The 11,698-nt window shown below is 38.3% G+C and overlaps 1 long non-coding RNA gene across 1 annotated transcript; it reads left to right on the top strand.

Moving 5' to 3' along the window:
* The first annotated feature begins 309 nt into the window (after positions 1-309).
* On the top strand, positions 310-11,195 carry LOC311289507. Its single transcript, XR_014627132.1, has 3 exons — positions 310-366; positions 1,802-1,938; positions 8,550-11,195. It is a non-coding gene; the product is annotated as an uncharacterized lncRNA (long non-coding RNA).
* Positions 11,196-11,698: the final 503 nt, after the last annotated feature.

The following is an 11,698-nucleotide window of genomic DNA, read 5'->3' as shown; positions in this document are numbered from 1 at the left end:
CACACACACACACACACACACACACACACACACACAGAGAGAGAGAGAGAGAGAGAGAGAGAGAGAGAGAGAGAGAGAGAGAGAGAGAGAGAGAGAGAGAGAGAGAGAGAGAGAGAGAGAGAGAGAGAGCACTGCAACTTTGGGCATGTGATAAAATGTGTGTATCTTATTGGTTGCGATTGAAATGATAGTAGAACACTGAAACACTGACATGTATTTTTATTATTTTTGTTTTAGAATGTATTATTGTTGGTTAAAGTTGTATGCACTGGTTGTAGCGCATGAACAGGACTCTTATTTTGGTCTGGCGACATGACGTCATAAGACTGCGCCGCGCCCCTGCGTCAGTGATTCGGCTGAAGAAAGGTTTGTGTTTTTAAGCATTTCAAGTGTTTAAACCGATGCATACTTTTTAGAAAAAAATACAATTTTACAAGAGCTTTTTAATTATTTATTATTAATTGTAATTGTGTAGTGCATTATCTAACATGAATGAACATTATGTTTGTGAGCAAAGTGCGTGCATCCACACAAGTAACTGAAAAACGAGGCAGAATCCAGTAATTCGTTTGTTATTTAAGCTCCGTTTAACTGACTCAACGCTTTCCTAAGCCATTGTTTATGGCGCTGCTCGCAATAAACGCTGTTAGAAATAACCATACTGTGTATGGAAATAACCGGCATTGAAGCATTTCTCCGCTAGGGTGTCCGCCTTAAGTGTGCAAAATAAGGGAAATATTTGTTAAACAAAAAAAAAAAAACCTCAGACAGTTGTCTTCATAGGTAAATGGAAACCCTTCCTTAAAAAGGTTGTTCCACATTATTAAGCAAGTTACAGTTCTCACGCAATCTTTCTGAATATGAAATGGTGCAGTCAGGGTTTTATAATCACAGAGGTCCCAAATTTGAGGTAGTTAGGGGCGCTCATGCTCCCCCGATAAAATGTATATTCTTCTGATCTACAAATATGTGCATTTTAATGTTTAAAGGCAAAACAATAGGATAACCATATAGCTTTAAAACCATGTCAGTGGGTAGTAGATTATTTGTCAATACCTGCTCTCTCATCATTTCCATCACTCTTTCTTTTTCTCTCAGTTTTCATATCTTGCCCTGTCTCTTCCCCTCCTTTGACTTAATATTTTTGTCATTTCATTTTCATCTGTGTCAGTGAAGAAAGGAAACATATAGGTCAGTCAACTGATATTTAGCCTAGGCCTATTTGTTTTATTCATCATTTTCTTAGACAAGTTAACTTAGTGATGGCTACGAACGCTAGGTAAATAAGTTTATTCAATTCATTCACAATATGAACACATTATGAACCAAGTTATGGTTCATAAAGAAAATTAATTGTACAGTAAAAAGTGCTGAATATTTGGATTTCATTAGAACTATAAATATATAGAGCTCTACTATAATGTCCTTATGTCCGCTTTAACGCATTCTCGGACAGTCGAGAAATCCCACCTGATGGCGCAATAGGTGGCTTGGTATACATTGTCCCATATAATTGGTCAATTAAACAATATCGGTACAGTAAAATGTGCTAAAAATTTGTAGCCTATTTGACAAGATCAACACACCCTGTATTAAATCACTTTGACGGATTTAATGCATCCTAACAGGTGGTGGAGAAATGTTGAATTTATTATTTCTGTGCTTATTGCGAGCAGAGACATAGACATATCCCTTGCCAGTGCGCTGACTACTGAACTAGGGAGCTGATTGAAATGTACTCAGAGATTTAGTTTGGATTTATTTTTCTCTCTGTTAATTATTCTCATCTTAAACATGACAGAGTGAAGTCAACTCCTGGTGAAGCAACTGAGATCCACGTGACTATTATAAAGATGGCGTTTATCAAAGAGGAGAGTGAAGATATCAAGATTGAAGAAGTATTCAGCATGAAACAAGAAGATATTGAGGAACAAATTGGTGGGTTTTATTCTCAAAACTGAACTCTGTCATTTGATCCTTATTATGCCTGCCTACAGATATTTATGATTTTGAAGGATTTCATAGAGTGTCTTAATTAAAGTGGTTTTATAGCCTACATAAGCAGAGAGTATAGGCTAGTCGTTTTCTTTTCTTTTCGTTTTGAATTGTTTTGTTTAAAAGTAGACAATTCAAGCTTTCTATATGGAATAACTAATGGAATATTGTTAAATTGTTCTCATTCGTCGTGAATCCCAATTCTCCCCCAATATTTCCATAGCTGCGATATAACAGTTAATTGCTAACCTATTATTTCTTTTGTAAACAAAGCTTTGTGCTTCACTCGTGTCATAATATTAATGTAAAACAGCATTCACATACAAAAAATTAGTTTTGGCGGACCATCGCCGGTGCTACTCAGCCACTGCGGTGGTGCGGTTGTCAAGTTTACCGGCACAGGCCTAATTATATTATTGTTACCTTATTTATTAATTATTTTTTCTCTTTTATGTTTTTATTCATCAATAATATTGCATTATACATTTAATTATAGTCATCGTCACATGACCAGTATTTACGTTGCATCTCGTCACGTTTTCGTCACGTGATTAAGGTTCGTTGACGACGTTTAGTCATAATTTCCGTTGACGAAAGCAACACTAGCTGCGCCTGGAAAAAACGAGGATGCGTGTCGCGACCGTGTCGCTTCCATTATGAGCGCTTGCCGCGCGCCTACATTTGAAATAATGAACTTGAGCATGCAAAAGACGCGATATGTGAACTAAGACTACTTTAAAGGCCCCCTGAAATCAAAATGTATGTTTTTTTAGCTCTTAGGATGAATATGTTAGCCTTAATGTTATAAATAAGCTGGTGTGTTCCAAAACAATGACAAAATGCGTATTTAGGAGATATAAGCATTCAAAACTTACAGTCTCTCACTTCCGCTAAAATGAATCATGAATTTTTATGACGTCACCACGGACCTCAGCTTCTCATCACATCTTCTGTCCAATCCAATGCTCTCTAGAATCTGAAGCGTCCCGCCCCATAGGCTACAAACACCACCTGGCCAAAGCGACCGTGGCTGTACCTGATTGTATGTTCGGCAGTAAACGCTTGCTAAGTGTCAGCTGCTTGTGCTCATCAGTTCCATCAGTTAACTGTCGGAGTTACTGGAGTAACGCATACTCCGGGATATTGTTTATTTCGAGTCAGAGTGACTGTCAGGCATGTCCGAATATGGGTTGGAGATGTGTGTTCGTTTACTCAAACGCTTGAGTTTTATTACATTTTCAGAGTGAAATGGCTAGAATTTATTCACACCTCTAACGTTACTATTGAATCCAACGTATCAGTGCTCGGATTCGTTTCCATTGTGCTGTCAAGTACGACTCGCAGTCTGTGAGGGAAACTAAACACTATTGGCTATTTGAAAAGGCGGAGGAGCCATTCAATATGTCCCGCCTTAGCTTCCTGTTTCAGTGGAAATTACGTCAACACATCATACACAGCTGCGCGTTTCAAGGCACTTCAGTGGGCCTTTAAAATACAACAGCAGTACGACAGCAATGCACAACCACCTACGATTGAAACTTTCAACAACAAAGGCAAATGTTCTTCACACCGCGAAGCAAACGAGCATTGGTGAATTCTGTAAACGCCCAATTACAGAGAGGAGAAGACAGGTAATAACAGATTTACTTCTGGATTTTATAGTGAAGAATATAAGACCCCTCTCTGCAGTTTCAGGAGAGTGATTCAGGGGAATTATCAACTTCTTTGAACCCAGTTACACCGTTCCATCGAATCCTACACTCTGGAAAATAATTGGCCACAAATACGACTCTCTAAAAGCGGACATTGCGTCTGAAATAAAAGGCAAGAACGGCTATTTATTTGTCTTTACTCTGTTACATGAAAATTTAAATATGTAATGTCATAATTATAATGTTTTGAGTATAATTACTTATGTAATTGTTGCATTAGGCTATGAATTAATAAACATTTATTGATAAGAACTATAACAGGTTAATATAGCATTACATTTCACGTTCCTGGCAGCTAATTCATTACGATGACATAACATAGTGTGATCAAACGTACAGGTAATACAAAAACAAATTTATCAGCTGATATATAATTTATATGATTCGTGAATTCTATGCATCTCTGGATGGTGAAAACAACATCTTCCATCGTTCCACTCTCCTTAATAGCGTCATCAAGCTTCGTCTCTGTTATTGTTTTGAAAATGCGACCTCTGGTGGCGAAAAAATTACAGATTGTACCTTTAACATTGTTCTGATGTTAGTGAATTTGGAGTATTCTGAATGAGCAGCCATGTGCACAAGGTTAGTCATGTGCATAAAACACACCCAAACCATCTCCATATAAGAGCTTTCCACACAAGCTTTCCTTACAGCCTTTCGTCACTCTTGTCAAACTCGCTGCTGTTTGCAGACGTGCTCTTGCCCTACTTATAACTAATATAAATATAATTAAATAGATAAGAATTAATTGCAAACTTCCTGTCGCTGTGCAGGCTCTTTTATTGTACGACAGTGTAGACAGCTCAATAACCCTTTTATTTTTATAATTAATTCTTATCTATTCAACAATATTTGATTGTTCTTTACTGTTAAGGTCAAGTTTCTGTCTGGTGCCCTGCAATTAAAGAAGGAAAGAGTCATCTGACACTCTCACACTCACCTTAGGTGACGTGACCAAACTCACAATATTTAGTGCCACCTATTAGACCCACTAAATTCTGATAAATGTTGTGGGAAACTGCTAAATTATTGGTGCCTGTGTAGACCACAAAACATTTCAACATGTTTCCCAGAAGGCAAAATAAGTACAGTTTACCCTGATCATTCTGTTCACAAAGATCATACCCCCTGACTTAAAGCACAATGTTGTATATGGAGATGATGTTGTAGCTGCTCATGACAAACAAGGTACTCATGAACAAATATCTCAAAACATAAAAGAGTCATTGACTACGTTTACATGCAGTCAGTAACCCGGTCGCGCACGGCCATGTAAACACCGGCAAAAACCCGGATATGCTCATATCCCGGTTTTTAAAAACCCGGATATGATCCCTGGGGTACCCCTTTTCTAACCCGAATATTTGGTCATGTAAACGCGTATCGGCATATCCCCATCAAAAGGAACATTGATTTGTGTTCTGCGCATGTTCTATTCGCAAGGAATCTTGGTCTTTTGAGTAGAGACGGCGCATACAGAAACCCGCGTGCAGTATACCGGAAGTAAACAAGAAGTAGAGGTAAACATGGCGAGACGCAGCACAGCACCACACTTTTGGAGCGAGGAGGAAAGCGCAAACAAAGGCGATCGCTATCTGCCCCGAACTATTCATTATCCGGGTGCTGCTGCTGTTGTTGTTGTCTTTGGATACAGGAAGAAGAATTGGAAATGACGCATATTGCGTCTAAAGGCCTCATTATACTTCTGCGTCGGACATACGCCGGAGCCTATACGCCGTAGGCAACGTGTTGGTTTTAATTTATACTTCTGTGTCGTTGTCCGCGTTGACGCGCACCTGGGGAGCATGAAACCCCGAGGGAGGGGTTCTGGCAGACCAATCACAGCGCTTGTGTCCGCGTAGAATTGACGCGTTGTTACATTTTTGGAGAGGTGCACGTCAGGGTACGCCGAAGGGTACGCGCGCTACACACAGCCTACGACGTAGCTACGGCGGCAGTTCGACGCAGAAGTATAAAACAGGCTTTAAGGTTGTCCGTACGTCCTGACGCTAACCGTGCGTCGCCGTTTACATCGGGATATTGCCAATTGATTACAAATTCCATGTATACAGGAGTAACTCTCTCTACTCACGCATGTAAACGGGTTATTCCGAATGTTTCAGAAACCCAAATAGTGACCTTAACCCGACCATAACCCGAATATTGACAGCTTGTAAACGTAGTCATTGTGATCTTTCAGGTAATGACACATTTTTATAAATTCAGTTATTTTGTTTTCAGGACTATATGTAAACATCTTTTATGTGAAATGGCTGGTTCATGGCACTACTTAAAAAAAAAAATGCAATGCAATTATGATCCTATTTTGTTAAAATTAAGTTTTTGCATATTCTACAAGGTGTAAACCGTCAAAAGTTTGGATTGGTAGGATTTTTAAAAGAAGTCTCTTCTTCTCACCAAGGCTGCATTTATTTAAAAAAAAAAAAAAAAAAAAACAGTAATATTGTGAAATATCATTACAATTTAAACAGCTGTTTTCTATGTGAGTATAAGTGTAATGTATTCCTGTGATCAAAGCTGAATTTTCAGCATCATTACTTCTTCAGAAATCATTATAATATGATGATTTGATGCTAAAGAAACATTTCTCATCATTACCAATGTTGAAAACAGTTCATTAAATTTTTTATTTCAGGATTCTTTGATGAATAGAAAGTTCAAAAGAACATTATCTGAAATGGAAAGCTTTGTTAACATTAAACACTACCGTTCAAAAGTTTGGGGTCAGTAAGAATTGTTATTTTATTTTTTGGGATAAATAAATCAAATAAATCAATACTGTTATTCATCAAGGCTGAATTAAATTGATCAAAAGTTATAAAGACATTTATAATTTTACTAAATATTCTATTTCAAATTAATGCTGTTTTTTTTAAACTTTCTATTCATTAATGAATACTATAAAAATTGTACACAACTGTTTTCAACATTGTTAATAATATATATATATTTTTTTTAAACATCAAATCCGCATATTAGAAGGATTTCTGAAGGATCATGTGACACTGAAGACTGGAGTAATGATGATGAAATTCAGCTTTGATCACAGGAAAAAAATACATTTTATATATATATATACATACAGTCGTGGTCAAAATTGATGGCACCCCTGATAAATATGACAAAAAATGTCTGTAAAAAATAAATCTGCATTGTTCATCCTTTTGATCTTTCATTCAAAAAAATTCACAAAAATCTAACCTTTCATTGAAGTAAAAGAATTGAAATTGGGGGGTAAATCACATTATGAAATAAATGTTTTTCTCCAAAACACACTGGCCATAATTGTTGGCACCCCTATAATTTTTTATGAGAAAAATATCTCTGAAGTATAAATTAATATTTACCTTTTTTAGCACACCAGGGTGACTAGGAACATGAAATTGTCCAGCTATGACTTCTTGTTTCACAGGAGTTTAAATATGAGGAAACACAAAGGCTAAATTCCCTTAATCATCCATCACAATGAGTAAAACCAAAGAATATAGTTCTGATGTGCAGCAAAAAATTGTTGAGCTTCACAAAATAGAAAGTGGCTGTAAGAAAATATCTAAAGAATTGAAAATCCCCATGTTGACCATCAGGGCAATAATTAAGAAGTTATAATCAACTAAAGATGTTACGAATCTGCCAGGAAGAGGACGTGTGTCTATATTGTCTTAATGCACAGTGAGGAGGATGGTTTGAGTGGCCAAAGACTCTCCAAGGATCACAGATGGAGAAAAATAGGGCTTTTTTGGCAGCAAACCCACAAGATGTGTTTGGTGCAAACAGGGATGAAGAGTACCCCATGCCTACGGTTAAATATACTGCTGGATCTTATATGTTGTGGGCCTATTTTTTTGCTGGAGGTCCTGGACATCTTGTTCAGATACATGGTATTATGGATTCTAGCAAATACCAACAGATAAAAAATCAAAACCTCTCGGCCTCTGCTAGAAATCTTATAATGGGCCGTGGTTGGATCTTCCATCAGGACAACGGTCCAAAACAAACATCAAAATCAACACAAAAATGGGTAACTGAGCACAAAATGAAGCTTCTGCCATGACCGTCCCAGTTCCCTGACCTGATGAGTGGAGTGAACTGAAGAGAAGAAGCACCAACATGAACTTGTGAATCTGAAGGATCTGGAGAGATTCTGTATGGAGGAATGATCTCTGATCTCTTGTCAGGTGTTCTCCAAACTCATCAGGCATTATAGAAGAAAACTCAGATCTGTTATCTTGGCAAAAGGAGGTTGCAAAAAGTATTTAATAACAGGGTGCCAACAATTATGGCCAGCGTGTTTTGGAGAAAAAACATTTATTTTGTAATGTGATCCCCCCCCCCCCCCCCCCCCTTCAATTATTATTAATTATAGTCACCCTGGTGTGCTAAAAAAGGTAAATATTAATTTATACTTCAGAGATGTTTTTCTCATAAAAAATTATAGGGGTGCCAACAATTATGGCCAGTGTGTTTTGGAGAAAAACATTTATTTCATAATGTGATTTACCCCCCAATTTCAATTCTTTTACTTCAATGAAAGGTTAGATTTTTGTGAATTTTTTGAATGAAAGATCAAAAGGATAAACAATGCAGATTTATTTTTTACAGCCATTTTTTATCATATTTATCAGGGGTGCCATCAATTTTGACCACGACTATATATATATACGTGACCGACTGAAAGGGAACACCTCTTGTCGGTAGCTTTGTCTGTATAAGATGTAGCATGTTGTTGGTTTTGATGCTTTACATGTCTAAATGTTTTGATGTCTATTGCTGTGGGTCATTACACTGAGGATAACTTGTCTTTGTCTATTTTTGCCTTAGACTTGATGCCGCTAAAAGAGGAGAGTGAAGTACTGAATGAAATTGAAGATAAAGTTCAAATTGAGAAGAAACGTATTTTCATAAGTGGAGAAAACTCTTCTAGTTGCTCAAAGACTGTAAAGAATTCCTCACAAAACAGAGCTCAGAAGAAAGCAACTAACAGTTATTTCTCCTGCTTTGAGTGTGGGAAGAGTTTCAGTCAACACGGTGACCTTAAAGTCCACATGGGAGTTCACAATGGAGAGAGCCCTTTCACCTGCCAACAATGTGGAAAAGGTTTCACTGAAAAAGGAAGTCTGAAAAGGCACATGAGAATACACACTGGAGAGAAGCCTTACACCTGCCAGCAGTGTGGAAGAAGTTTCAATCAAAAAGGAACTCTTAACAGGCACATGAGAATACACACTGGAGAGAAGCCTTACACCTGCAAACTGTGTGGAAATAGCTTTAAAGCAGAACTAAACCTTAGGTATCACATGAAAATTCATACTGGAGAGAGGCCTTACACATGTGATCAGTGTGGAAAGAGTTTCAGATGGAAAGTAACCCTTAATTGCCACATGAGAGTACACTCAAGAGAGGACTGTTTTATATGTCAGCAGTGTAGAATGAGTTTCCCAGATAAGCAATGCCTTAACAGGCACATGAAAATAATTCATGCCGGAGAGAAGCCTTTCAAATGCGATCAGTGTGAAAGAAGTTTCCAATTGAGTAAATGCCTTAAGACTCACATGAGAATTCACACTGGAGAGAAGCCTTACACATGCTATCAATGTGGAAAGAGTTTCACATATAAAGCAACCCTTGATTCCCATATGAGAATTCACACTGGAGATAGCCCTCACACTTGCAAACTGTGTGAAAAGAGCTTTTCACACAAAGGTAATCTAAAGGCTCACTTGAGAATTCACGCTGGAGAGAAGCCGTTCATATGTGGTCAGTGTGGAAAATGTTTCACACGTAAAGAATCCCTTGATTACCACATGAGCATTCACTCAAGAGATAACTGTTTCATTTGTAATCAGTGTGGAAGGAGTTACCCAAACATGAACAAACTTAGGAGCCACGTAATAACTCATGTTGGAGAAAACCCTTTGATGTGTCATCACTGTGGAAAGAATTTCACACATAAAGGAAACCTCAAGACTCACATGAGAGTTCACACTGGAGAGAAGCCATTTACTTGCCAGCAGTGTGGAAAGAGTTTCAGACATAATGTAAGCCTCCAAACTCATATGAGACTTCACACTGGAGAAAGGCCTTTCATGTGCAATCATTGTGGAAAGAGTTTCAGACATCATGTGAGCCTCAAAACTCACAAGAGACTTCACACTGGAGAGATTTTCCCATATCAAAGAGACCTGAAACGTAATTTGCAAACTCATTCTGTAAAGAAATTACAGTGTTCTGAGTGTGACAAAATGTTTAGATTAAGGAGCCATTTTAAAAATCACTTGTGCGTTCACTCTGGAGGAAGGCCATTTAATTGTGAACAGTGTAATAAAACATTTATTTTGGCATCACACTTACAGATACACTTGAAAACACATGCGGATTTTAGACCCCATTTGTGTTCCATGTGTGGAAAGAGTTTTAAATGGCTCAGCAATTTAAAATGGCACCAGAAAACACGTATTTGTGTAAAATTAAGGCTACGTTCACACCGCAGGTGAATGTGGGCCAAATCTGATTTTTGGCTCAAATATGGCTTGGTGGGACGAGCAAGACACACACAGTGGGTGTGGCACTAAAATAATAAAAGTGAAAACTGACCAAATAAACAGGAAATCTGGTGCCCTCACTGTGCTGGGGAATTGTAAATGAGGATCAGTGTTCAGTCAGGATTGGTCCAGGTAAGAAGACGGGGTCCGATGGCCACACGTGCTACCCTCTCTCTGGTCCAGGGTGTGAGGGGCGGCGGCTTCTTTCAAGCAGCTCTTCCCCGGTGACCTCTGCACGTGAGGGGGAATGGTGGCCCGGCATCCTAGCCCGTCAGCGGCAACACTCATGCTTCCAATCCAGATGCGGGTCTGACGACTCTCGACATTGTCTTTCCCTGCTGGTGTCCTCGTGGGTATAGGAGGGTAGTGCGTAGGATTCCTGTGCCTCTGAGTGTTTAAGTCGCCGGATGGGAAGCACACATTTTTCCGCCGACAGGCTAGGATGCCAGACTGCCATTCCCCCTCGCACGCTGCAGCCCAAGGGATAAATAAATGCCTCTCTGAGATCTGTGCCACACTGTGTCTATCTTGCTCATCCCCACACAGACCTTAATGTGACTCCTATTCAGTGTTGGGGAAAGTTACTTTGAAAAGTAATGCATTACAATATTGCGTTACTCCCTTAAAAAGTAACTAATTGCGTTACTTAGTTAATTTTTTTAGAAAAGTAATGCATCACGTTACTTTTGCGTTACTTTTTTCCACCTGGGCTGGGCTTGTTTTTTTATAACGTTATATTTTTGGGCAAATGTAAAGACCCATTCAGACCAAAAGTGAAATGATAAGCCTCAGGCTGAAGGAAATGCAGATTCATTCCTGTACAGTAGAGTACAGTAGAGGGCGCTGCTCAAACAAACCTTTCAGCTGCTGTTATTCTGGATAACAGAAGAAGAGGATGCATGAGAGAAAAGTTTAACACTTTACCAACAAAAAGAAAAAAAAAAGTAATTTCTGCTTATGGGTTAACTGAGTCATCGAAGGTCAGAAGCAACATTGGTCAATGAAGTGAGATAAAATTTAAAACAATTTATGTTTTATTTAACATAATTGGTTATTGGAGGTTTGCATAGTATTCTGATTCTGCATTTCACTGATTTTATTCATTTTGAGAAATATTAAATCTTTTATTTGTGCAAGGGAGATGAGTAAATGCATGCTCTCATTTAGTCTAGAACTACAATAGCCATCGTGTTTACACACACACAACGCCTCTACACTTCCATTTGTCTCAACATGGGGACAAGAGAGCTGTCAGTCAATACATGGGAAAAAAGTAACTCAGATATTTTGTTGTCAATTTGAAAAGTAATGCGTTACTTTACTAGTTACTTGAAAAAGTAATCTGATTACGTAACTCAAGTTACCCCCAACACTGCTCGTATTAGATACTAGTCTGAAAAGGTGCCACTTCTACAACACTTTTTTCCA

This window comes from Rutilus rutilus (genome assembly GCF_951802725.1).
Source record: "Rutilus rutilus genome assembly, chromosome: 4".
Lineage (NCBI taxonomy): Eukaryota > Metazoa > Chordata > Actinopteri > Cypriniformes > Leuciscidae > Rutilus > Rutilus rutilus.
The sequence above is the reverse complement of the archived record's forward strand: the minus strand, read 5'-3'. Positions and strand labels throughout refer to the sequence as shown.